This window comes from Indicator indicator, chromosome 25 (genome assembly GCF_027791375.1).
Source record: "Indicator indicator isolate 239-I01 chromosome 25, UM_Iind_1.1, whole genome shotgun sequence".
Classification (NCBI taxonomy): domain Eukaryota; kingdom Metazoa; phylum Chordata; class Aves; order Piciformes; family Indicatoridae; genus Indicator; species Indicator indicator.
In genome coordinates, this window is record NC_072034.1 from 16007170 (window position 1) to 16034536 (window position 27367).

General features: G+C 52.2%; 1 protein-coding gene across 1 annotated transcript in view; it reads left to right on the plus strand.

Moving 5' to 3' along the window:
* The window catches only part of ARHGAP24 (Rho GTPase activating protein 24), a 210888-nt gene that overhangs the window by 129349 nt on the left and 54172 nt on the right, over nucleotides 1-27367 (plus strand). The gene's annotated exons all lie outside the window — the stretch shown is intronic.

The following is a 27367-nucleotide window of genomic DNA, read 5'->3' on the forward strand; positions in this document are numbered from 1 at the left end:
GGCACAATTTTAGGCCATTTGCTCTCACCTGAGACTAGGGAGAAGATCCCAGTCCCCACCTGGCTCCAACCTCCTCTCAGGGAGCTGTAGAGAGCAATGAGGTCTCCCCTCAGCCTTTTCTTCCCCACACTGCACACCCCCAGCTCCCTCAGGTGCTCCTCCCCAGCCCTGTTTTCCAGACCCTTCCTCAGCTTTGCTGCCCTTCTCTGGCCCTGCTCCAGCTCCTCAATGTCCTTCTTGGAGTGAGGGGCCCAAAACTGAACCCAGTACTTGAGTTGTGGCCTCCCCAGGGGCAGAATGTCTTCCCTGCTCCTGCTGGCCACACCGTTGCTGATCCAAGCCAGGCTGCTGTTGGCCTTCTTGGCAACTTGAGCACACTGTTGGCTTGTTGAAATCCTTGTCAGAATAGCAGTGTCATCTGCAGGTGGCTGAAGAGGCAGAGTGCTCCTTTGTGCATGCTCCAGCTTTGGGCTGGGCACCACACCCCACGTGTTAGGTAGCATGGACCAGACCAAACACCACTCTCAGACATTTCCAGGCTGGGTGCTTGCTTTCCCTGGTTCCTGTGCTCTAGGCAGTGAGCTTTGGAGACTTTTGTCTTCAGCAGTCAAGTTTAGCTGTGACCACTGAAGCACCACAGCCAAAACAGGACCGGGTCAGGAACTGGCTGTTTGCAGAGGTCCTCCAGTGTCCAGAGTGGATAGGTCTGTCTGTAACCCTATTCAGAGCAGATGCTCCCCCACCAGAGCAGGTAATAAGTGATAGGATGAGGGTCTTGGAAGGCTTTTCCAGCCTTAGTGATTCTATAATGGTTTTAAACTGAAAGGGGGTAGGAGCACCAAGCCCTGAGCCAGGCTCCCTGCCTGCCCCGAGCCACAGCCTGCTTCCCCACCACAGCTCTCTGCTGTCTGTGGGCACCCATCTGCAGGAATTATGGCTGCATGTGTTTAGCTGGATGGTGTAAAGCAGCTGGTGGAAATCACAGCTGCCAGTTAATGATGATCTGCAATATCTTGAATACAGAAAAGTGAGGGACCCTCCTACTCCCTCCCTCCTCTGCCTACCTTTAATTTCAGCTTTGCAGGAAAAGGGTTGGTGCACATGGGCCTGCATCTTGTCCTACAGTGGTCAGCAGTGAATGAACTGCTTTGCCAGCACTGTCATTAGGGGCCAGAGGAGTCACTGCATGCCTCTGTAGCCTGCCTGCTCCAGCTCACTTGTGCAGACCACGTGCAGGTTTGTGTCAGGAGCTGTGAGACCTTCACCATTATTCCATCTGCAGCCCCAGGCTCACAAGTTCTACTCCTTTGATCTCAAAATGTACCAACTCTCTGTTTCTTTTTCTCCAATATGTCAGAGTAAATTACATTTGTCATTCCAGCTCATTTATCTTTAGTAATTACACCACTTTGTGCTCGAGCTTAGGTGTTGCCAAGCCACGCTCCCAAATAGAATCACAGAATTGTCAGGGCTGGAAGGGAGCTCAAGGCTCAGCCAGTCCCAACCCCCTGCCATGGGCAGGGACACCTCACACCACAGCAGGTTGCTCACAGCCACATCCAGCCTGGCTGCAAAAACCTCCAGGGATGAGGCTTCCACCACCTCCCTGGGCAACCTCTGCCAGGCTCTCACCACCCCACTGGGGAAGAACTTCTTCCTAACATCCAGTCTCAATCTCCTAACTTATAGTTTTGCTCCATTCCCCCCAGTCCTATCACTCCCTCACCCCCTCCAAAGTCCTTCCCCAGCTTTCCTGGATCCCCCTTCAGATGCTGGAAGGCCACCAAAAGGTCTCCTGGGAGCCTTCTCCTCTCCAGACTGAACAACCCCAACTCTCTCAGGCTGTCCTCAGAGCAGAGGCTGAGAGAGATCTGGAATGGGACTTGTTACAAAGGCCTGGAGTGACAGGATGAGAGGTGATGGTTTCAAACTGGAAGAAGCTGGATCATAGTGAGACATGAGGAAGAAATTCTTCCCCAGGAGGGTGGTGAGGCACTGGAACACGTTGCCCAGAGAAGCTGTGGAGGCTCCAAGCCTGGGAGTGTGTAAAGCCAGGCTGGGTGGGACCTTGAGCAAGCTGGGCTAGCAGGAGGTGTCCCTGCCCATGGCTGGAGGGCTGGAACTGGATGATCTTCAAGGTCCCTTCCAACCCAAACCAGTCTGTGATTTGAGCACACAAGTAGGGAACACAGAGCCAGGCACTGAGGCTGCTGTGCCAGGGGCTGCTGGCTGCCAGGCTTTGCTCACAGTCTGCTGCAGGGAGATGCCAGACTCAGAGCTGCAGCAGCTGCAGATCTCAGATCATTTTCATGCAGCTGTGCTCTCTGCAGACACTAAACCTGCAGTTCTTGTGTGACATTTCTGCAGAGAGCTGCACTGCAGAGCCACCCTGGAGCAGCTCCTGAGGTGAGTCTGTATTTTAACCTGAGCTGCAGGGGTGCTGGAGAGCTGGAGCTGTGTCTGAGAGGATGAGCTCTGAACGAATGGTGAGAGCCTGAATCCTGCTGCCTTCCCTTGAGAGCTGGAGAGGTTAGAGCTGCCTTCAGACCTAGATCCCTGCTGCCCTCTAGGACTTCTTTGTCATGACAAAGGGTCAGCAGGATGACATTTCTGCAGAGGACTGCTCTGCAGAGCCATGCTAGAGCAGTTCCTCCTGTCCTCTGGTACCTGGCACTGGTCTGAGCCACTGGAGATAGATGTCACCTGTGTGAGCTTCAGCAACTCACTGCTGCCACTTGTCAGGAGTTGGAGCTTTGGGTCCCTAAGTGGACTTACTCAGTCTTGAAAATGAACTGCTCCAGCCTCTTCCCACCACCATCACAGCTTGACTTAGGAGAACTCCAGCACACCACTAGAAGCTTTACAGACCTTGCAAACCTTTGGTCCTTCCTCTTGCCAGATGTTGTCAGGCCTAGATCCCTGCTGCCCTCTAGGACTTCTTTGTCATGACAAACTGTCAGCAGTGCTGTGCTACCTGTGCTGCAAGCTGTGTTTGCAGTGTTCAGTCTTAAGGTTCCTGAAGAGCTTGCAGGTTCCATCCCTGGAGGTTTTTGCAGCCAGGCTGGATGTGGCTGTGAGCAACCTGCTGTGGTGTGAGGTGTCCCTGCCCATGGCAGGGGTTGGCACTGGCTGAGCCTTGAGCTCCCTTCCAACCCTGACAGTTCTGTGATTCTACAGGGACTGCTGAATTATCACAAGACCTTCAGGAGTTCTGCAAAGCCTCTCCACTACTGCTGAGGTCTTTAGGGCACTGCAAAGAAAGTAAAAGGTTAATTGCAATTTACATAAATGAAGAACTAAAGCAGCTTCTCATTTTGACTCATCCTTGGTTGTAGCATTGTATGACCCAAGAGGAAATGGCCTTGAGTTGCACTAGGAGTCATTTAAGGTTGGATATTAGAAGAAATGTCTTGACTGAAAGGGCTCCCAATGCCTGGCACAGGCTGCCCAGGGAGGTAGTGGAGTCCCCATCCCTGGAGGTGTTTCCAAGAGGCAGAGCTGTGGTGCTGAGGGCACCTTACACCTTGAATACTGCAGCTTGAATTTTGGGCCCCTCACTACAAGATGGACTTTGAAGGGCTGGAGCCTTACCAGAGAAGGGCAAGAAAGGTGGGGAAGGGTGTGGAGAAGAGGGCTGGGGAGGAGCAGCTGAGGGAGCTGGGGGTGTTTGGTGTGGAGAAGAGGAGGCTGAGCTCAGGGAGACCTCATTGCTCTCTGCAGCTCCCTGAGAGGAGGTTGGAGCCAGGTGGGGCTTGGGCTCTGCTCCCTAGTTATCAGGTGATAAAATGAGAGGCAATGGCCTGAAATTGTGCCAGGTTTAGGTTGGAGGTGAGGAAAAATGTCTTTAGTGCAAGAGAGTGGTCAGGGATTGACAGAGGCTGCCCAGGGAGGTGGTGGAGTCCCTATCCCTGGAGGTGTTCCAGAAGTTGTGGCCATGGTGGGGTTGGGTTGCTGGTTGGACTGGGTGATCTTAGAGGGCTTCTCCTACTAAAAGAGTTCTATGATTCTCTGACCCTCAGGTCCATAATTCAAGTAGAGAGATCAGATGCAGGCAACCCAACAAAACATTAGAAAGGTTTTGTACTCTGCTAAGTAGAGCAGAGCAGGCTGCTTAGTAGGTAGTAGCCATTCCAGCTCCATGCTCTGATGAGAGGAAGAAAATTGCAAGCAAATCCCAAACTGGGAAGGAAGTTGCATTGGAAATGCATTTTTTCATCTCTGACAGTTAAGACTGTTAGAGATGCCTCATCCTCATCATCCTTCCTTTGGCATTTCCCCTCCTAGGAAAGAATTAGTGGTATGACAACATTGTGTGGGATCTGGCCCCTGTTATGAAAACAGTGGATTAAGTAATTGTCTGTGGTTAATGAGTGCAGCTTGATTAGGTAGGATTAGCACAGAGAGAACTGACAGTGAAAATGCCTAACCTTGAACAGCTGAGCAGCCTGAAAGGTCCTTTTCAGAGCATCACAGATTTCAGTTTCAATTAATAAATGTTTGAGTATGTTTCAGGGTGGATAGGGAAGGGGTCTTGAAGAAATTATTTGAACTAATATTTAGGCAGTGGCAGAAATCCCACCACAGGTGGCTAACAGAGAGGCATAGAATGGTTTTGAGTGGCAAAGCCCTTTGAGATCATCCAGCCCAACCCTTCACTAACTCTGCTAGGGCTGTGTCTCAGGATGCCTTGCAGCCATGTCACCAAAGGACACTTCTCATGCTTGTGGAAAATAATGGAGAAAAAAGAAAAAAACCCAACCTAATATTACCCTTGAGATTCTTTGGAGTCAAAGAAATAATTGGTTTGTCTTGTAGGTAAAAAAAAAAAAAAAGTGTTCTAAACATGGTAACATTGTCCCCATTAACTAGAAGTTAGATTATTTTTTCTGTGAGGACTTAGGCTTCAAGAGCAGCAGGAGGTAGGAGACTTTTCCTGAATTCTGGAAATCTTTTGAATCATAGAATGTTTGGGTTGGAAAAGCCCTTTAAGATGATCCAGTCCAACCACTCTCTAACTCTCCCAAGGCTGGGGCTGAGCCATGGCCCTCAGCACCACCTCTCTGCCTCCTGGAAACACCTCCAGGGATGGGCATTCAAACACCTCCCTGGGCAGCCTGGGACAGGCTTTGAGAGCCCTTTCAGGGAAGAAGTTTCTTCTAATGTCCAACCTACCCCTCCCCTGGGGCAATTTGAGGCCATTTCATCTCATTCTATCACTTGTTACTCCTGGGGAGATACCAACCCCCACCTCATTCCCACCTCCTCCTAGGGAGCTGCATAGAGCAATGAGGTCTCCCTGAGCTCAGCCTCCTCTTCTCCACACCAAACACCCCCAGCTCCCTCAGCTGCTCCTCCCCAGCCCTCTTCTCCACACCCTTCCCCACCTTTGTTGCAGCTGCACTGGGGTTAGAATTGCCTGGGGGCTTGCTGGGTGGTACCAGAATGGTCTCTGTCATCGTGGGTGCTGTAAAAAAAGCATTGATCCAGTTCCAATATATAGGTTTGCAACATGAGTCAATGAAACACTGATGGCAGAGGTGAAACAGGCAGCTTAAAATCAGGGTGGGGGGAAGCTAAAGCAAATCCTGGTAATGAATTTAGGGCTCTGGTTTGCTCCAGACTGATTTACATGAGGGATGACATCAGCTCCCCAGAGCTGGTGAAACACGTGAGGCATCTGTGCAGGTCCCCAAAAGCTGTTTGTCTTGCATCTGATTTCTGCCAGCTGATGCAGTCTGGCACACAAGGTTGTTAGAAAGGGAATTTGTTCAGGAGCAGACTAACCCTCAGCTCCTTCTTGAGCAGCTGGGCCAAGCTGCCAGCCAGTGCAGAGTGACGAGCTCCAGGGACAGAGCATGGTGCTGGGAATGGGTCAGAAGGTCACTACAACCCTCTTGGAGGGGTGAGGTCTGTGCCCCATGGCTCATCAGTGTCTTCTGTGTAATACCTGCAGATTTCTCTCCCCAGCTCCTCCCACTGCAGGACAGAATCACTGCAGTCTCTGCTTCACAGAATCCCAGCCTGCCAGCTTGGGAGGGACCCCAAGGACCCTCTGCTCCAAACCCCCTAGGTCCCAGTGCAGCTGCAATCAGCTGGCTCAGCACCCTGGCAGGATGAGGCTCAAACTGTGCCATGGAGGGGACTCCACTGCTGCCCTTGGGAGATGATTCCAGTCTCTGACTGTGCTCATGGGGAAACATTTTCCTCTGGAGCCCAATGGGAATGTCCCCAGCAGTACCTTGTCCCCATCCCCCCTTGGCTTTGCCATGGAGCTCCTTGTCCAGAGGGAGTCTCCATCCTGCTGGCAGCCACCCTCCATGTGCTGCTGAGAAGGTCTCTCCTCAGCCTTCTCTTCTCCAGCCTGGCCAACTCCAGGTCTCTCAGCCTCTCCTCACAGGGCAGTGCTGCCAGGCCTCTGATCATTCTCCTGGTCCTCCTCTGGACCCTTCCCAGCCTGTCCACATCTTTTTTGTACAGAGGAGACCAAACTTGCAGGCAGTGCTCCTGCAGGCAGGCAGGTGTGGTCTGAGTAGCACTGGGTGGAGTGGGACAATGACTTCTTTCTCTCTGCTGGTGATACCCTTCTTGATGCAGCCCAGCATCCTCTTGGCTTTCCTTGCCCCTGCAGCATGATGGTCACTCAAGCTGAGTTTGTTGTCCACCAAGACCCCCAGGGCCCTTTTCCACAGGGTGGGGTGGAAGTCCATGGGCAGGATCAGCTACTCCTTTACCCTTGAAATAATAGCCCCAGACTAAATACAGAGAAAGTGGGCTGGGGTGTGGGAAATGTGCTTGGCTGCTTTGTTAAATAAAGCCTCTCTCTGCTTGCCCTGGTCAGAAAAGGCAAAGTTTTCTTTCAGTACCTGAGGCAGCACAGAATCAGAATGGGTTGGGTTGGAAGGGACCTTCAAGATCATCCAGCTCCAAGCCCCTGCCATGTGCAGGGACAGCTCCCACCAGCACAGCTTGCTCAGGGCCTCATCCAGTCTGGCCTTGGACACCTCCAGGCAGGAGGCAGCCACAGCCTCCCTGGGCAACCTGTGCCAGTCTCTCCCCATTCTCACTCCCAACAATTTCTCCATCTCCACTCTCAATCTCCCCTCTTCCAGCTCAAAGCTGTTGTGTCTCCTCCTGTCACTCCCAACCCTTGTCAAAAGTCCTTCCCCAGCTCTCCTGGAGCCCCCTTCAGGTACTGGAAGGCCTGAATGCAGCTTGGGCACAGTTTCAGTGGGGTTTGTCCTCAGGGAGGGTTTGCTTTCTTAGGATGGGTGGCTGCTGCAAATCCTCCCTTATCCCTCAGCCTGCTTCTTTTTACAGTAGGGGTTCTGGCCTCAGAGGAAGCTTCTTCTGTCCCTGATTCTGCATGTACTGGGCTACCTGACAGGGAGAGCGTTTCATGCCTTTAAAAGAGACAAATGCACACACAGCCAAAGTACCCAGCCAAGTGTTTTAGATGCCAGCTGTGTTTCAATCCCCAGACCTGCATCTTGACCCCAGAATGAAATTCCTCCTTTTGCTCAGCTAGCTGCAAAGAGACTCTTTCTGCAGAGAAAGTCTTTGAGCTGGAGAGTTTCTGATGCAGATGGCACAAACCTCCCAACTCCTTTTCTCCTACCCTTCCCATGGGATGGAATTAGCAGTTTATTCCAAGCATAGCCTACCAGTGAAGCTCTTCTCTAATGGGATTGAATATTGCTAGCACAGCACTGGAATTGATCTCTCCTCTTTACCTTCCAGGATAGTTCCTTTCAGCCTTGAGAAACAGCTCCAACCATCCCATCTTTTCTCATCCCTGTCCAGGGCAAAAATTGCATTTTCAAGGCTAACTACACCTTTAAAAATGATTTCTAGAGAAGGACAGTGAATTGGAACAGCAAAGTGACCTGAGCTCAGGTAACAGGATGGCATCCAGGCAGCTGCCTCTGAGTCCTCCACCACCTCCTTTAGTCTTGGTGCATTTCCTCTCAGCTTGGTTAGTTGTTTGCAGGGAAGGTTTTGCTGTCTCTAGGGAGGGCATTGCTTTCTTGCCATGCTTGCTGTCCTTAGGGCTGATCAGATACCAATGCTGGGAATGAGATAAGAGGTGATTTTGTTTTGAGTGCTTCCAAGGTCAGAGCTGTTGTTTGCTTGGCTTCAAGCAGATTTGGTTGGCTGCTGATAGCCTTGTCTGTCTTCCTTTGATCCTAAGCCTCCTTTGCCACTTGCAGTGAGGGCAGACAGAGAGGCAGTTTGCCAAGCAACATCTTTTTGCCAGCAGCTTCAGGTGGATTCTGTGAATATCAAACCCTGCAGTGCTGGGGGAAGGCAGCTTGTGACCTGAGCCCCAAGCAGCATACAGCACCAGCACCTTTGGAGCAGTTCCCCCTTCTAAAATCCTGAGGGTCTCTGTGAGAACCACAAAACAACATCTGACAAGAGGGAGGACCAAAGGTTTGCAAGGTCTGTAAAGCTTCTAGTGGTGTGCTGGAGTTCTCCTAAGTCATGCTGTGACGGTGGTGGGAAGAGGTTGGAGCAGTTCATCTTCAAGACTAAGTCCAGTTAGGGACCCAAAGCTCCAACTCCTGGCAGCAGTGAGATGCTGAAGCTCACACAGGTGCCATCTAGATCCAGTGTTCTCTTGGCTCAGACCAGTGCCAGGTACCAGAGGCCAAGAGGAACTGCTCCAGGATGGCTCTGCAGAAATGTCATCCTGCTGACCCTTTGTCATGACAAAGAAGTCCTAGAGGGCAGCAGGGATCTAGGTCTGAAGGCAGCTCTAACCTCTCCAGCTCTCAAGGGAAGGCAGCAGGATTCAGGCTCTCACCATTCGTTCAGAGCTCATCCTCTCAGACACAGCTCCAGCTCTCCAGCACCCCTGCAGCTCAGGTTAAAATACAGACTCACCTCAGGAGCTGCTCCAGGGTGGCTCTGCAGTGCAGCTCTCTGCAGAAATGTCACACAAGAACTGCAGGTTTAGTGTCTGCAGAGAGCACAGCTGCATGAAAATGATCTGAGATCTGCAGCTGCTGCAGCTCTGAGTCTGGCATCTCCCTGCAGCAGACTGTGAGCAAAGCCTGGCAGCCAGCAGCCCCTGGCACAGCAGCCTCAGTGCCTGGCTCTGTGTTCCCTACTTGTGTGCTCAAATCACAGACTGGTTTGGGTTGGAAGGGACCTTGAAGATCATCCAGTTCCAGCCCTCCAGCCATGGGCAGGGACACCTCCTGCTAGCCCAGCTTGCTCAAGGTCCCACCCAGCCTGGCTTTACACACTCCCAGGCTTGGAGCCTCCACAGCTTCTCTGGGCAACGTGTTCCAGTGCCTCACCACCCTCCTGGGGAAGAATTTCTTCCTCATGTCTCACTATGATCCAGCTTCTTCCAGCTCAGAGCCATTGTCCCTCATCCTGTTGCTCCAACCCCTGTCCAAAGTCCCTCCCCTGCTTTCCTGGAGCCCCTTCAGGTACTTTATGGTTGCTCTGAGGTCTCTCTGAAGCCTTCTCTTCTCCAGGCTTAACAGCCCCAACTTTCTCAGCCTGTCCCCACAGGGGAAGTTCTCCATCCCTCTGATCATCTTTGTGGCCTCCCCTGGAGCCTCTTCCAGCAGTTCCATGTCCTTGTGTTGGGGGCTCCAGAGCTGGATATGGTACTTGAAGTGGGGATCTTAAGATCCTGAGTGAAGCATAGAAAATCCCTTCCCTCAGCCTGCTGCCCTCACTGCTATACAATAATGACTAAGTAAGAAATAAATACCAAGAGAGGAGCTGAGGTGGCTCTGGTGCCACTTCTGAGAGACTGGCTGTCACTGGCTGGCAGGTCCCCTTTCAGTTGGTGGTGTCCCAGAGGAATTTGGTTTGTTTTGCAAACAAGCTCTCCTTCCCAGGTCTTGCTGAGGCAGCTCACAGTGGGCTAGAGGCCTTGTTTCAAAGCTCAGCAAAGGAAAATAAATGCATTTGTCAGACATGGCAGTGCTGGAGCTGTCTCATCCCAGCAGACAGGGAAGTGGAATCATAGAACTGTCAGGGTTGGAAGGGAGCTCAAGGCTCAGCCAGTGCCAACCCCCTGCCATGGGCAGGGACACCTCACACCACAGCAGGTTGCTCACAGCCACATCCAGCCTGGCTGCAAAAACCTCCAGGGATGAGGCTTCCACCACCTCCCTGGGCAACCTCTGCCAGGCTCTCACCACCCTCCTGGGGAAGAATTTCTTCCTAACATCCAATCTCACTCTCCCCACTTCATGCAGCCTGCACAGAAGCCATTGTAGTGAGGTGGGGTTGGGCTCTTCTCCCTAGTGTCAGGGGACAAAAGGAAGGGAAATGGCCTAAAACTGTGCCAGGGGAGGGTTAGGTTGGAGAGGAAAACTTTCTTTGCTGCAAGAGCAGTCAGGGATTGGAAGAGGCTGCCCAGGGAGGTGGTAGAGTCCCCATCCCTGGAGGTGTTCAGGAAAGGTGGTGACATGCAACTTGGGGCCATGGTTTGATGGCCTTGGTGGTGTTGGGTTGAAGGTTGGGCTCTGATCTTAGAGCTCTCTTCCAAACAAAACAATTCTGTGATTGTTTTGGTACCTGTGAGCCCTGCAACATGGGTTAGGAGGGCTGGTGGAGTAATAAAGCAGTGGGACCCCTGGATTAATGAACTGGAACTGATCTGTAGAGAAAAGAGCAGCTGGAGCAACGTGTCTGAGATGATTGTTGTCCCCACTGCTTGCTCCCCATGTGCCCCTCATTAGAATGCAGCCATCACCTATTGCATTGCTTCCCAAATGCTTCCCACACCTCAGTACTTCAGGAGGGGATCACTGTAATGAGCTCTGTGGGGCTGCACCTTGAGGGAAGTCAGCAGCTGGAATTGGTGCAGGAGGCTATGATTTGGTTCTTAAGTGGAGCTGGATGAATCACACAGAGTCACAGAATGATAGGGGCTGGGAGGGACCTCTGAAGATCTCCTAATCTGACTTCACCCCTAGATCACCTAGAGGAAATCACCCAAGATTAACCAGGTTGGAAAAGACCTTTGTGATCATCAAGTCCAACCTAGCACCCAGCACCATCTAATCAACTAAGCCATGGCACTGAGTGCCTCATCCAGGCTGGTTTTAAACACCTCCAGGGATGGTGACTCCACCACCTCCCTGGGCAGCACATCCCAATGGCCAATCTTCCTGTCTGTGAAGAATTTCTTCCTCACATCCAGCCCAAACCTCCCCTGGCACAGCTTGAGACTGTGTCCTCTCCTTCTGTCACTGCTTGCCTGGGAGAAGAGACCAATCCCCACCTGGCTACAACTTCCCTTCAGGCAGTTGTAGAGAGATCACAGTGTCCAGGTGGCCTTTGGATGCCACCAGAGACAGAGACTCCACAACCTCTCTGGACAGCCTCTGCCAGCATGAAAGGGAAGAATTTTTTCCTTAAGTTTATGTGGAACCTCCTGTGTTCCAGTTTGTGTCCATTGCTGTGTCCTGTCACTGGACACCACTAAGAGCCCAACCTCCTGCTCCTGATGCTTCCCCTTTGGATATTGATCCGCACTGGTGAGATCCCCTCTCAGGCTGCTCTTCTCCAGGCTGAACAGCCCTTGGCTCTCAGCTTTTCCTTGTAAGGTAGAGGCTCCAGTCCAGTCAGCATCTTAGTGCCTCTCTGCTGCACTCCCCAGTAGTTCCTTGTCCTTCCTGAACTGGATGCAGTATTCCAGATGAGGCCTCACCAGGGCAGAACAGATGGAGAGAAGAACTTCCCTCAGCCTGTTGGCCACACTTCTCTTAATGCCATCTTAGTGCATCCTAGGAGACCATTACCCTTCTTGACTGGGAGAGGACATTGTTGGCTCATGGCCAGCCTCTTGTCCACCACATGGTCTTCTCCACTTGCAGCCTGGTGCCTCTCTCCTGATGCAACAGGGCTGGGCAGTGTGGACCTGCTGGTTCCTGTGCAAGGTGTGTGATGGAAGGATGAGGGCAGCTTGCCCACATGTGCCACAGGTGGTGGGCAGAGTGCAACCTGCTTGGTTTGCACTGGGGGAAGTAATGCAATAGGAAAGCTGAATGAAATTGGTATTGCAGGTGGTTTGGTTATCTACATCTGGAGTGTTTTGTCCAGTTCTGGGCTCTCTGGTTCAAGAAGGACAGGGGCTTGGTAGAAAGGGTACAGCAAAGGGCTACAAAGCTGCTGAGGGCACTGCAAGAGCTCTGGTGAGGCAAGGCTGAGAGCCCTGGGGCTGTTAGCCTGCAGAAGAGCAGCCTGAGGGGGATCTGATCAATGCTGATCAATACTCCAAGGCTGGGGGTCAGGAGGATGGGGCCAGGCTTTGTTCAGTGGTGCCCAGGGACAGGACAAGGGCTCAGGGCACAAAGTGGAACATCAGAAGTTCATCTGAACATGAGGAGGATCTTCTGTAATGTAAGGGTGAGGGAGCCCTGGGGCAGGCTGCCCAGAGGGGTGGTGGAGTCTCCATCTCTGGGGACATTTCCAAACCCTCCTGGATATCTTTCTGTGTCCCACCTGGATGTGTTGTTGTGTCACCTTCTCTAGGTGACCCTGCCCTGGCAGGGGGTTGGACCTGATGTTCTCCAGAGGTCTCTTCCAAGCCCTAGCATTCTGTGATTCTGTTATGGGGTACCTGAATCAAGGCAAGTAATGGAAAGAGTTGTTCCCTGCTGGCTGTTCATAGAGACAGGTTTATCTGTGTGGAGTGTTGATCCAGAGTCAGCCTGAGGGCCATGTTTGCTGGATGGGGAATCCCAAGGTACTTCAGATGTCTGGAGCCTAAGCAGAGAGAGCCCAGACACCACTGTCACCCTCCCTTGCCTTGGCTTTTGCAAGCTGTTTGTGTCCTTGTCCTGGAACTGCTCCTTGGAGCTGAAACTTGCACCAATTATCCCATCTGCAGAGGTCACTCCTGAAATCCTATCTCAGGACAAACAGAGCCTTTTGTGTGCTCTCTCCACAGGTGATAGCCTTGCCATTTAGGGCTTACTTCTTCAGACCCCTGAGGTCAGGAGCACTACCCACATTCTAAGGAAAGAAAAGGTGGCTGGACCTTGTGTGGAGCTACTGAGCACACAGCTGTGTTTGCTGCAGGGATAAAGCACAGCAGATTAGAGATATCTGAAATCAGAGCACCTCTCCTATGAGGACAGCCTGAGAGAGCTGGGATTATTTAGTCTGGAGAAGAGAAGGCTCCCAGGAGACCTTCTGGTGGCCTTCCAGCATCTGAAGGGGGCTCCAAGAAAGCTGGGGAGGGACTTTGGAGGGGTGAGGGAGGGATAGGAGTGGTGGGGATGGAGCAAAAGTAGAAGTGGGGAGCTTGAGATTGGATGTGAGGAAGAAGTTGTTGGGCAGGAGGGTGGTGAGAGCCTGGCAGAGGTTGCCCAGGGAGGTGGTGGAAGCCTCATCCCTGGAGGTTTTTGCAGCCAGGCTGGATGTGGCTGTGAGCAACCTGCTGTGGTGTGAGGTGTCCCTGCCCATGGCAGGGGGTTGGGACTGGCTGAGCCTTGAGCTCCCTTCCAGCCCTGACAGTTCTGTGATTCTATGATTCCTACAGCTGCTGGGCTTTGGTTGGGCTTCCCTTCATGTGGGACCTCTCTGCACATCACTCTGGGCTGGCAGGTGGGTAGGCTGCTTAGGGTGAACCTTCTCTGCCTCTGGCAGGGATGAGAGTTGCTGGTTGCAGTCTGAGCCTGCCTGCCCTGCAGGGACCACCTTCCCTCTCCCCTGAAGGTTTGTTCCTGCATTTCGGACAACTCCTGAAACCTTCTTTTCTCACTCAGAATCCCAGAACACAGCAGGTAGGAAGGGACCCTCAAAGGTCATCTTGTCCAACCCCCCTGCAGTCAGCAGGGCTACCTCCAGCTAGATCAGGCTGCCCAGGGCCATGTTAAGTTTGACCTTGAATGTCTGCAGGGTTGGGGCCTCCACCACATCCCTGGGCAGCCTGTTCCAATGTTTCACCACTCTCGTTGTGCAGAGCTTCCTCCTGATGTCCAGCACAGACCATATTGCTCATCTTTGTCATCTGGCTGCAGCTTTTCCTTCCTCTCCCTCTGTTTGCTTGTTGCCCCTTCACAAGGCTGGGACATGCTTTCTTTTTGCTCCAGCAAACATGTAAACCAAGGAGATCTCCCCAAGAAACAGCAGCTGCTGGATATAATGATTCATGGAATGAAAGTCATGGCCTAGCATCATTTCTGGTATGGCATGGATCCTGGCAGCCTTGGGTGGATGCCCAGATGGAGGTGTTTGATGAGACCCATTTGATGAGGTGGGGGTTGGGCTCTTCTCCCTAGTGTCAAGTGACAGAAGGAGAGGCAATGTCCTGAAATTGTGCCAGGAGAGGGTTAGGTTGGAGAGGAGGAAAAATTTCTTTGCTGCAAGAGTGGTGAGGGATTGGAAGAGGCTGCCCAGGGAGATGGTGGAGTCCCCATGCCTGGAGGTGTCCAGCAAGGTGTGGCCATGGCACCTGGCTGTGGTGATCTTTTCCAACCAAAACAATCCTGTGATTCTAAGCTGGTGGTGTTGGGTTGCTGGTTGGACTGGAGAAGGCTTTTCCAACTGCAGTGATTCTATCAAACCAGACTCTGTCAAAATTCAGAATGTCCACAACTGCATTTCATAGCTCATTGCTCTCAGAGTGTGTGGTGTGGACCTGTTTCTGAGGAGTAAAACAAGGCAGGATGATGGATGGAAAAAAAAAAAAAAAGCCAGGGATGAAGAATTTGGGCTTGGGATGCTGAAGCACACAGGAGAAAAAAAATAGGGAGAAAATAAAGGGTTAAAGAGGAGGTGAAATGAGAGTTTGATTGTGTTTCTCTGCCCCTAGATGAACAGGGCTAGATAAGGCCTGGCTGTTTTCTTAGCCTTTTAGCTGCAGTCAGTGTTAATTGCTCAGTCTCCTCTTCTCCACACCAAACACCCCCAGCTCCCTCAGCTGTTCCTCCCCAGCCCTTTTCTCCAGACCCTTCCCCACCTTTGTTGCCCATCTTTGGACATTCTCCAGCCACAGAGTGTCCTTCCTCTAAGTGAGGGGCCCAAAATCAAAGCCAGTGCTCAACATATGGCCTCAGCAGTGCTGAGGACAATGCTTTGGAAGCCTCAGGTTTGATGGCTAAAGAGGTCTGTTGGGATTTTACTTCACCAACAAGTTTCCACTCACGTGTAAATAACCTTTCATTGTGTTCTCTGCATGCTGGAGCAGAGCTCTTGGACATCTTAGAATGGTCTGGGTTGGAATGGACTTCCAAAGCTCATCCAGTCCAACCCCCTGCACTCAGCAGGGACATCCTCCACTAGATCAGGTTGCCCACAGCCCTCTCCAGCCTCACCTGGAAGATCTCCAGCCATGGAGCCTCAACCACCTCCCTGGGCAACCTCTTGCAGTGTTGCAGCAGCCTCCTGGGGCAGAACTTGTTCCTCACATCCAAGCTCAATCTGCTCTGCTCTCATTTCAAACCATTGCCCCTGGGGCTGTCCCTGCAGGCCTTTGGCAACAGTCCCTCTGCAGCCTTCTTGGAGCCCCTTCAGCTACTGCAAGGCTGCTCTGAGCTCTGCCTGCAGCCTTCTCTTCTCCAGGCTGCACACCCCCAGCTCCCTCAGCCTGTCCCCATAGCAGAGGCTCCAGCCCCCTGATCCTTTCTGTGGCCCTCCTCTGGACCTGCTCCATCAGGTCTATGTCCTTCCTGTGTTGAGGGCATTAACCCAAGCCTTGCTGAGAAGCAGCTACTGAAAGAATTCAGTGGCCCAGCCTCTGTGGTGACAAATCTGTCCCCCTGACCTGGGAGCTTGGGGTACATTTTGGCACAGCCATGGAAGTTACCCTGGAAGGTTCAGAAGAGAGATCTACGAGCTTGGTTTGATGGCTAAGCAGAATCTGTTTTAGGAGGCAAAGCTCTTAGGCTGCAGAAATGTTCTCAGCAGTCCTGCAGGGTAGACTTTGCTCTGGGTGGATTTAATTGGTGCCCTGGAGTTGCTGGAGCTGTTGAAGGTGTTCTGGTGGGAGCACCTGGAGCACAAATTTGGGTTGCTGCAGGAATTCATTACCCTGAGAGCTGTTTACCTCTCTGCTTGGATCTAATTGTGCCATTGCAAACTGGCCCAGAGTGTGGGGGGTAATGGAGTTAACTGCAGTTGGTGGCCAGGCACAAGTGGTGTTCCCCAAGGCTCGGTGCTGGGACCACTTCTCTTTACTGTCTGTATCAGTGGGATCAGTCTGTATTCTCTTTACAGTCTGTATCAGGACAAGGGGATTGAGGCACCCTCAGTGCATCTGCAGATGACTCCTATTTGGGTGGCTGTGTTGATCTGCTTGAGGGCAGGAAGGCTCTGCAGAGGCACCTGGACAGGCTGGGTCAATAGGCTGAGGTCAATGGGATGAGGTTTAACATTGGACTGGATGCCAGAAATTTGTTTTCCCACCATTTGAACCACTAAACATTGGAATAAACTCCCAAGGGAGGTGGTGGATTCCCCTACATTAGACAGTTTCCTATTCCTTCCTCCAGTCCTCCTTCCTTCCTCCAGTCCTATTCCTTCCTCCAGTCCTATTCCTTCCTCCAGTCCTCCTTCCTTCCTCCAGTCCTCCTTCCTTCCTCCAGTCCTCCTTCCTTCCTCCAGTCCTATTCCTTCCTCCAGTCCTATTCCTTCCTCCAGTCCTTATTCCTTCCTCCAGTCCTTATTCCTTCCTCCAGTCCTATTCCTTCCTCCAGTCCTTATTCCTTCCTCCAGTCCTTATTCCTTCCTCCAGTCCTATTCCTTCCTCCAGTCCTTATTCCTTCCTCCAGTCCTTATTCCTTCCTCCAGTCCTATTCCTTCCTCCAGTCCTATTCCTTCCTCCAGTCCTATTCCTTCCTCCAGTCCTCCTTCCTTCCTCCAGTCCTCTTCCTTCCTCCAGTCCTATTCCTTCCTCCAGTCCTTATTCCTTCCTCCAGTCCTTATTCCTTCCTCCAGTCCTTATTCCTTCCTCCAGTCCTATTCCTTCCTCCAGTCCTTATTCCTTCCTCCAGTCCTTATTCCTTCCTCCAGTCCTATTCCTTCCTCCAGTCCTATTCCTTCCTCCAGTCCTTATTCCTTCCTCCAGTCCTTATTCCTTCCTCCAGTCCTATTCCTTCCTCCAGTCCTTATTCCTTCCTCCAGTCCTTATTCCTTCCTCCAGTCCTTATTCCTTCCTCCAGTCCTTATTCCTTCCTCCAGTCCTTATCCCATTCCTCCAGTCCTTATCCCATTCCTCCAGTCCTTATTCCATTCCTCCAGTCCTTATTCCATTGCTCTCCTCCCTCTCCTCCCTCTCCTCCCTCTCCTCCCTCTCCTCCCTCTCCTCCCTCTCCTCCCTCTCCTCCCTCTCCTCCCTCTCCTCCCTCTCCTCCCTCTCCTCCCTCTCCTCCCTCTCCTCCCTCTCCTCCCTCTCCTCCCTCTCCTCCCTCTCCTCCCTCTCCTCCCTCTCCTCCCTCTCCTCCCTCTCCTCCCTCTCCTCCCTCTCCTCCCTCTTCTCTTCCCAAGTGTTTGGTCATGCACCTGGGTCATAACAACCCCATGAACACTCCAGGCTTGAGGCAGAGGAGCTGGAAACTGCTCAGCTGAAGAGGACCTGGGGGTGCTGGGTGACAGCAGCTGAAGATGAGCCAGGGGGTGCCCAGGTGGCCTGGGACATGGTTTAATGGCCATGGTGGTGTGAGGTTGCTGGTTGGACTGATGATCTTAGAGAGCTTTTCCAACTGAAATGATTGTAGGTTCTATTTCCAGCACAGGGTTGAATTATTCTCTGATGTCCCCAGAGGTCCTGCCAATTTGTTTTGCATCCTCTCTGTCACAGCAGGTCGTCTCATGTAGAATTATTTTATCTGCATTTCATCTCAAAGTAATGAGCAGAGCAAGGCACAAGGCATTTGTCCTTGTTTGGCTAACAGAGGAGCTGAAGCTTGGGAAAATGACCCAGCTTAGAATCACAGAATTGTTTTGGTTGGAAAAGATCACCACAGCCAGCAAACCATGGCCCCAGGTGCCATGGCCACACCTTTCTGGAACACCTCCAGGGATGGGGACTCCACCACCTCCCTGGGCAGCCTCTTCCAATCCCTCACCACTCTTGCAGCAAAGAAATTCTTCCTCACCTCCAACCTAACCCTCTCCTGGCACAATTTCAGGACATTTCCTCTCGTTCTGTCAGCTGAGACTAGGGAGCAGAGCCCAAGCCCCACCTGGCTGCAGCCTCCTCTCAGGGAGCTGCAGAGAGCAATGAGGTCTCCCTGAGCTCAGCCTCCTCTTCTCCACACCAAACACCCCCAGCTCCCTCAGCTGCTCCTCCCCAGCCCTCTTCTCCACACCCTTCCCCAGCTTGGTTGTCCTCTGGACCTGCTCCAGCTCCTCAATGTCCTTCTTGGAGTGAGGAGCCCAAAATTCTCAGATTCCTGGGTAAGCAAAGAGCCAAGTCGGGGTGGAAAGCAAAAGGTTTTGATAGTCCTGTGCCTGACTGTCTAAAACCTGTGGTGGTTTGGGCATTCACAACACAAGCAGCACAGTGACTGGCCAGGTGAGAGAAAGAGTGGAGGTCAAGAGGATGGGGATGGACTCTTTTCAGTGGTGCCCAGTGGTAGGACAAGAGGCAACAGGCACAAATTAGTCCAGGATGTTTCTCTTTAACATAAGCAAACAATACTCTGCTCTGTGGGTGCTGGAGGCCTGGAGCAGGCTGCCCAGAGAGGTTGTGGAGTCTCCTTCCCTGGAGGTGTTTGAAACCCACCTTGATGTGTTCCTGGTCTAGGTGATGTGTCTTTAGCAGGGGGGGTTGGACTGGATGATCTCCAGAGGTCCCTTCCAACCCACACCATGCTGTGGTCCAGGGGTTCTTTGAAAAGGGCCAACCCAGTCCCTGGGGAAAGATGCTGGATGTGGTCTGTGGGACTATGGTAATTCATTTGTTGCTCTTTCAGCATGCTGCTGGCTGGAGCAGAAGTTATTTCTGTAGCAGCCTCCAGCCCCCTAAGAAGGAAGAATTGCACATTACTGCTGCCAGATGCCTTTCAAGGCACTGAGAGTTAATTAGAGGAGAACTGATCAGGTTCTTTGGTGTAAATTAAGTTTATTTACTCTGCTCATGCCAGGTACAGAAGAGATGAATGTGAATGTCAGGCAGGCCATTTCCCCTCTCAGAAGTCTCTAGCCAAGGGCTAAAACCTCATTCTCTGGGAGTGATTCTGCATGCAGAGTGAGTTTGGTCAGAGGCTGCGGGGAGGGCAGATTGTGGCAATCAACAAACTCCATCCTACAGGAGGGCAGCTCAGCACTTCTCACAGGCTGACCAGCACCTACACCTGAAGGGTGCTGGATAAAGCTTTGTCCCTCAAGTGTCACTTTAGTTTAACCAGGTGAGATTAGACTTGGCTCACTCATGTGTGGCTCCCAGCCTGGCCAGAGCCACCAAAGATCTCAGGGTAGCTTGGGTCTTGTATTATCTACCCTACTGCCCAGCTGGGTGAAAATAGCCTTGGTTGTTTCCTGCTGTGCCAGGTCACTTCTGTCTGTGGGTGCTGTAGCAGCTCTGGACAGATAAGCTGTGGACTGAAGCTTACTGGAAAGCTGCCCAGTGGAGAAAGACTTGGGGGGTGTTGGTCAGCAGCTGGCTGAAAATGAATCTGTGTGTGCCCAGGTGGCCAAGAAGGCCAACAGCATCCTGGCCTGGGTGGTTTCAGGATGCAGTCAGGAGCTCAGAGGTTTGTGTAGCTGGGAATGCAGGCACACAAGTGAAACAAGCTTAGACACACAGAGTCCCAGCATGCCAGGTTCAAGGGACCCCCAGGACCCTCTGCTCCAACCCCCCTAGGTCCCAGTGCAGCTGCAATCAGCTGGCTCAGCACCCTGGCAGGATGAGGCTCAAACTGTCCCATGGAGGGAACTCCACTGCTGCCCTTGGGAGATGATTCCAGTCTCTGACTGTGCTCATGGGGAAACATTTTCCTCTGGAGCCCAATGGGAATGTCCCCAGCAGGACCTTGTTCCCATCCCCCCTTGGCTTTGCCATGGAGCTCCTTGTCTAAAGGGAGTCTCCACCCTCATGGCAGCCACCCTCCATGTGCTGCTCCATGCTGAGAAGTCCTTCTAAGAGAATTAGTTTGTAGGCAGCAAAAGCAACATTTTAGATATTGGATATTGTTCTCATTTCATGGTCAACAGTTTTCTGAGGTAACTCAACAACCTCACAGTCCTCTTTCTTTCTTTTTCTTTTTTTCATATATAAATACCAGGCAAGGCACAGCTTAGAGTGGGCACAGCTGTGTGGCTTTCTTCCCTCACCCAACACACAAAGGACATGGAACTGCTGGAGAGGGTCAAAAAGCAGTCTCCATCCTCCTGGCAGCCACTGTTTGGTGGCTGTTCTCATTTCATTTGGATATTGTTCTCATTTCAAGGTCAACGCATTTCAGGCTCCCAAGGGAGTCTCCATCCTGCTGGCAGCCACCCTTAATGTGTTGGTCCATGGTAAGAAGGTCTCCTCTCAGCCTTCTCTTCTCCAGGCTGACCAAACCCTGCTGTGAATGTGTTTGTATGTGAATGTGCCTCCACTTGTGGAGATTGTTTCCTAGAATCTTAGGCACAGCATGGCATTTGTTACCAAAAAAAAGAGTGAAATCGAGCCAGCAGTGTGCTCAGGTGGCCAAAAAGGCCACCAGCATCCTGGCCTGGATCAGCAGCACCAGGGAAGTGATTGTCCCTCTGGACTCAGCACTGGTGAGGCCACACCTTGAGTCCTGGGGTCAGTTTTGGGGCCCTCAGTACAGGAAGGATATCAAGGAGCTGGAATAATAAAGCTGCTGAAGGGTCTGGAGAACAGGTCCTGAGAGGAGCAGCTGAGGGACCTGGGGTTGTTTAATCTGGTGAAAAGGATTCTGCAATGCTGTGATCCTGCTCAGGTCCTGGAAGCACAGCTGTGCCCCTCCATTGAGTGTGGCACTGAAGAACACCCTGCTTTTGAGGGCAGCCTTCCTCTCTTGCCATGCTTGGGAGCCTTGGCACACTTCAGATGGGCTCAGCAGTTCATCTTGGATAAACATCAGAGGGTTTGTGTCCCTGTCAGACAATTTAATTGCTAGAAATTACGTGGGGAACATGACCAGAGCTGGCTCTCTCTCACAAGCTGTCAGGTCAGGCTGTGCCACTGATACTGGGAGAATCTTTCTATGATACCAGAGTCACCCTCCCAAAAAATCACTCAGGTTTTGGCACCTTCCATGCTCAGCATGGTGTGGGATCCTGCAGTTCCTGTTACATTTGGAGTAAGAGGTCTTGCTGATAAATTTAGTCATCTTGCTGGCAAATATTTATCTCTTCCTGACTTCTGTCTTATCTTAGAATTGTTATTCCTGTTCTTATCAAAATGTCTTCTGCCATATATGCTGCGTGGGCTGGGGACAGCTGCTGGCTCTGTCTTCAGCATACATAACAAGAAAGGCTTCTGGGCACTCCACAGAATCAATCACAGAATGCAGCAGGTTGGAGGAGACCCTCAAAGGTCATCTTGCCCAAGCCCCCTGCCGGAACATGCCTGATTAGGTCAGGTTGCTCAAGTTTGAATATGTCCAGGGATGGGGCCTCAACCACATCCTTGGGCACTCTGTTCCAGTGGTGCAGAACATCCTCCTGCTGTCCAACCTCAATGTGCCCTGCTCCAGTTTCAAACAGACTCACAGAAACATTCAGGTTGGAACAGCCCCTCAGGATCCCCAAGTCCAACCACTGACCCTGCTCTGCAAGGGTCACCCCCAAACCATAGCCCCAAGCACCACAGCCAAACCACCTGCAAACACCTCCAGGCTTGGGGACTCCACCACCTCCCCAGGCAGCACATTCCAGTGCCTGACCACTCTTGCTGGGAAAAAACCTTTCCCAATGTCCAGTTTAAACTTTCCCAGTTGCAGCTTGAGGCCATTCCCTCTTGTTCTATCACTAATTACCTGTGAGAAGAGACCAGCACCAACCTCTCCACAAGGTCCTTTCAGGTAGTTGTAGACAGCAGTGAGGTCTCCCTCAGCCTCCTCTGTTTCAAGCTAACCATCCCCAGCTCCTTCAGTCTCTCCTCACCACATTTATTCTCCAGGCCCTTCCCAGCTTCCTTGCCCTCCTCTGCCCTGGCTCCAGCACCTCCACATCTCTCTGGCATTGAGGTGCCCAAAGCTGAAGGCAGCACTCCAGGTGTGACCTCCCCAGAGCTGAGTGCCAGGGGACAGTCCCCTCCCTGCTCCTGCTGGACACAGCATTGCTCATCCCAGCCAGGATGCCTTTGGCTCTCTTGGCCACCTGGGCACTGCTGGCTCCCCTTCAGCTGCTTGTCCATCAACACCTCCAGGTCCCTTTCTGCCAGCAGCTTTCAGCCACACTGCCCCAAGCCTGGAGCATTGCTTGGGGTTGTAGTGACCCAAGCCCCAAACCATTGCCCCTCATCCTATCACTCCAAGCCCTTCTAAACAGCCCTTGCCCAGCCTTCCTGCAGCTCTGCTTCACATATTGAAAGGCAGCTCTGAGGTCTCCCTTGAGCCTTCTCCTCTCCAGCCCCAATTCTCTCAGCCTGTCTTCATATCAGAGGTTCTCCAGCCTTCTCATCATCCTCATGGCCTCCTCTGGACCCACTCTGTCAGGTCCATGTCTCTCTTGTGCTGGGGGTGGACAAAGCACTGCAGGTGAGGTCTCAGCAGAGCAGAGGGGCAGAACCACCCCTCTGTCTTTGCTGCAGCCCAGGATGCTGTTAGAAGTAAGTGCACTCTGGGATCATTCTGCACTGCTGATGGAGAGGGGGGAATGGGCACCATATCATCAGCATGTGCTGGTCTGTGGCTCAGGTGAACCTCATGAGGTTCAACAGGAGCAAGTGCAGGGTTCTGCAGCTGGGCTGGAACAATCCTCACTGTCAGTTCAGGCTGGGGGAGGAGGGGATAGAAAGCAGCCCTGAGGAAAAGGGCTTGGGGATGCTGATGGGAGAGAAGCAGGCCAGGAGCAGGCAGTGTGAGCTTGCAGCACACAAGGCCAATGGCAGCCTGGGCTGCATCCAAAGCAGTGTGGCCAGAGATCCAGAGAGGTGATTCTGCCACTTTGTCCTCGTGAGACCTCACCTGGAGTACTGTGTACAGGTCTGGAGCCCTCAATATAGGAAGGACCTGGACCTGATGGGGAGTGTCCAGAGGAGGGCATGAAAATGCTCAGGGGGTTGGAGCAGCTCTGCCATGGGGACAGGCTGAGGGAGTTGGGGGTGTTCAGCCTGGAGAGGAGGAGGCTCCAGGGATACCTAATAGCAGCCTGCCAGTACCTGAAGGGGCTACAAGAAGGTTGGAGAGAGACTGTTTGCAAAGGCCTGCAGGGACAGGACAAGGGGCAGTGGCTTCAGACTGGAAAAGAGCAGATTTAGATTGGATATCAGGAAGAAGTTCTTCACTATGAGGGTGGTGGAACACTGGAAAAGGTTGCTCAGGGAGGTGGATGAGGCTCCATCCCTGGAAATACTCAGGGTGAGGCTGGACAGGGCTCTGAGCAACCTGATCTAGTGGAGGGTGTCCCTGCTGAGTGCAGGGAGGGGAGGACTGGATGAGCTTTGGAGCTCCCTTCCAGCCCAGACTATTCTATGAGTCTATGACACAGGTGAGAAAAGAAAGCTGAAATAAGGTTTGTGCTCGTTCTTGGCTGCATCTGGTCTGTTGGAAGGTGTGGAGGTTTCCAGAACACCAAGCAGAGTTTGTGCTCTGCAGATAATTGGTGTTTGGTGGCTCTTGAAGAATGATGCACTTGAAGTGGATATCTCTGAGCCATTTCAAGGGCTGGAGAGTTGAGCTGTGATAATTCATCAAGTGGTAGCCTTCTGTCTGAGTTTATATCGAGCTAATATCCTAAAATGGTGCTACAAGGAGAAGCCTGGAGAAGAGAAGGCTCCAGGGAGACCTTAGAGCAGTCTTCCAGTACCTGAAGGGGCTAGAAGAAGAATGGAGAGAGACTGTTTGCAAAGGCCTGCAGGGACAGGACCAGGGGCAATGGCTTGAAACTAGAGCAGAGCAGAGGGGCAATGGCTTGAAACTAGAGCAGGGCAGAGGGGCAATGGCTTGAAACTAGAGCAGGGCAGAGGGGCAATGGCTTGAAACTAGAGCAGGGTGGAGGGGCAATGGCTTGAAACTAGAGCAGGGCGGAGGGGCAATGGCTTGAAACTAGAGCAGGGCAGAGGGGCAATGGCTTGAAACTAGAGCAGGGCGGAGGGGCAATGGCTTGAAACTAGAGCAGGGCAGAGGGGCAATGGCTTGAAACTAGAGAAGAGCAGAGGGGCAATGGCTTGAAACTAGAGAAGAACCTGGTTCCTGGGGATGGTTGCATAACAAATGTCCTGAACTGATGACTAAAACCTCCTGCTCCTTGAGAAAACTGAGATCATCTTGTGCTGAGCTTCAGCTCTCCCTCAGGCAATTGTCTTGGCATGTGGCAGTTACCTCCTGTGTTTTACTGAACTGGAGAACAGGAGGAAATTCTTGACAGTGAGAGTGGTGAGACATTGGCACAGGTTGCCCAGGGAGGCTGTGGAGGCTCCAAGCTTGGAAGTGGTGAAAGCCAAGTTGGATGGAGCCTTGAGAGCAGCTTGGTCTAGTAGGAGGTGTCATCCATGGCAGGGGGTTGGAAGTAGATGATTTTGAAGGTCCCTTCTGTGAATCTCTTGTTCATGATCTGCAGTGCTCCAGTGTGGCTTTGTAGGGTGAAAGTGATGGCACCGTGAATGGCTGAGGGAAGGAGGATTGTGGAGAAGAGGGATATTAGGATATTTGGAACAATTTCTTTGCTGCCAGAGTGGTCAGGGATTGGCTCAGGCTGCCCAGGGAGGTGGTGGAGTCCCCGTCTCCCTGGTGGAGATGTTTAGGAACCCTGTGGCCATGGCACTTGGGGTGTGATGGCCATGGTGGGGTTGGGCTGCTGGTCAGGCTGGATGACCTCGAAGGTCTTTCCCGACCAAAGCAATTCTGTGATTCTGTGATGTCTATGCTTGCTCACTGAGGGTGTTTGCATCCTTTGGGGTTTGCAGCCATGCCACAAAGAGCTGGGGTTTTATCTGTGATGAAATTAGAAGTCAGATAGGACTTGAGTGAGTGGTTGCTCCCTGGAGGAGCGAAGTGTTTCTATGTTTGGGTGCAATTCAGTGCAGACTGGAAAGCACCATCTCCAGAAACTGGGAGACTGTGGTCAGCTCCTCTTGGAGAAAGGAAATTGCTTTTCTTGGAAGCTGTTAAAAACACTATATCTGCTCTGTCTGACAGCATCCTGGCCTGGATCAGCAGTGGTGTGGGCAGCAGGGGCAGGGAAGAGAATGTCCTTCTGTCCTCAACACTGGTGAGGCCACACCTTCAGTACTGGGTTCAATTTTGGGGTTCCTAGAAGGACATGGAGGAGCTGAAGCAGGTCCAGAGAAGGGCAACAAAGCTGGGGAAGGGTCTGGAGAACAGGGCTGGGGAGGAAGCTCAAGAGAAACAAATGCAAGGTCCTGCACTTGGGTTGGGGTCATCCCAAGCACCAATCCAGGCTGGTGGAGAATGGATAGAGAGCAGCCCTGAGGAGAAGGGCTTCAGGTGCTGGGTGAGGAGCAGCTCAGCAGGAGCCAGCAACATGAGCTGGCAGCCCAGGAAGCAACCCTGTGCTGGGCTGAGCCCCAGCAGGGTGGGCAGCAGGGGCAGGGAGGGGATTCTGCCCCTCTGCTCTGCTCTGCTTAGACCCAACCTGCAGTGCTGGGGCAGCTCTGGAGCCCCCAACACAAGAAGGACCTGGAGCTGCTGGAGAGGGTCCAGAGGAGACCACAAAGATGGTCTGGAGAACCTCTGCTGTGAAGACAGGCTGGGAGAGTTGTGGCTGTTCAGCCTGGAGAAGAGAAAGCTCCAGGGAGACCTTAGAGCAGCCTTGCAGTACCTGAAGGGGCTCCAGGAGAGCTGGGGAGGGACTTTGGACAAGGGCTGGGAGTGGCAGGCTGAGGGACAATGGCTTTGAGCTGGAAGAAGCTGGGTTCCAGTGAGACTTGAGGCAGAAATTCTTCCCCATGAGAGTGGTGAGACACTGACACAGGTTGCTCAGGGAGGTTGTGGCTGCCCCCTCCCTGGAGGTGCTCAAAGCCAGGTTGGATGAGACATGAGAAAGAAATTCTTCCCCCTTCTTTTTTGTACCTACATGGCTCCATTTTTTGTGAAGTGATGAGCAGCCAGGAATTTCTTTTTTATTAACCACCTGGAGGTGTGTTCAGTGGATTCATCTTGAAACATTAGAAGGCTAAAATCTTACTATTTTAGCATTTTCCTGGGAAATTTAAACATTCAGGAGGAAATCCAAAGCCTCCAAGCAGGAGGATGTTTGTAAAGAGCACCCAGTAGGTTCTGCTGTAATCCCAGCAGAATCTGCATTTCACCATCTCTCAGTTCCCAGGCTGAGAGCAAGGGTTCCAGAGACTGTGGCCAAGAGAAATGCAGGAGGGAGCAGGGAACTCTTCCACTTCAACATTGCTCCCCCCCCCCTCCAAATATGTTTTTTTCCTTTTGGTTGAAATGTGAATATTCTTTTGAGGTCAGCCATGGCATTCTGAGCTCAGAAAAATCAGATTAATCCTAGGTTTTGATGTTCCTCCTGGGAGAAAAGTTCTCTTTTTAAGCAGTTGGTATGAATTTAATCCCTTTGCATTCCCTTCTCAAGAATGCTACAAATACTGTTTGCAAGAAAGCCAAAATGCTTTGGAAAGGACAAGCACAAGCTGCTGAGGGCACTGGAACAGCTCTGGTGAGGAAAGGCTGAGAGCCCTGGGGCTGTTTAGCCTGGAAAAGAGCAGGCAGCAATGTGCCCTGCTGGCCAAGAAGGCCAAGGGACTCCTGGGGTGCATTAAGACTGAGGGGGATCTGATCAATGCTGATCAATACCTCAAGGGTGGGGGTCAGGGGGATGGGACCAGGCTTTGTTCAGTGCTGCCCAGGCACAGGACACGGGGCACAAAGTGGAACATCAGAAGTTCATCTGACCATGAGGAGGACCATGGGCAACCTGGTGTAGTCGAGGATGCCTCTGCTTATTGCAGAGGGGGCTGGACTGGATGAGCTTTGGAGGTCCCTTCCAACCCAGACCACTCTGTGATTCTCTGAATGTTCATTTCAGGTGGAAGTGCCCTGGGGCAGGCTGCCCAGAGAGGTGCTGGAGTCTCCATCTCTGGGGACATTCAGAACCCACCTGGCTGTGTTCCTGTGTGACCTTCTCTAGGTGACCCTGCCTTGGCAGGGGGGTTGGACTGGGTGATCTCCAGAGGTGCCTTCCAACCCCTGCCATTGGGTGACTCTGTGATAGTTTATTCAGAGTTCAGCCTGAGCCTGTTCAGGTCAGAGAGAGGTATTGGGTTAGGCAGGAAGAGCCTCCAAAGACAAAA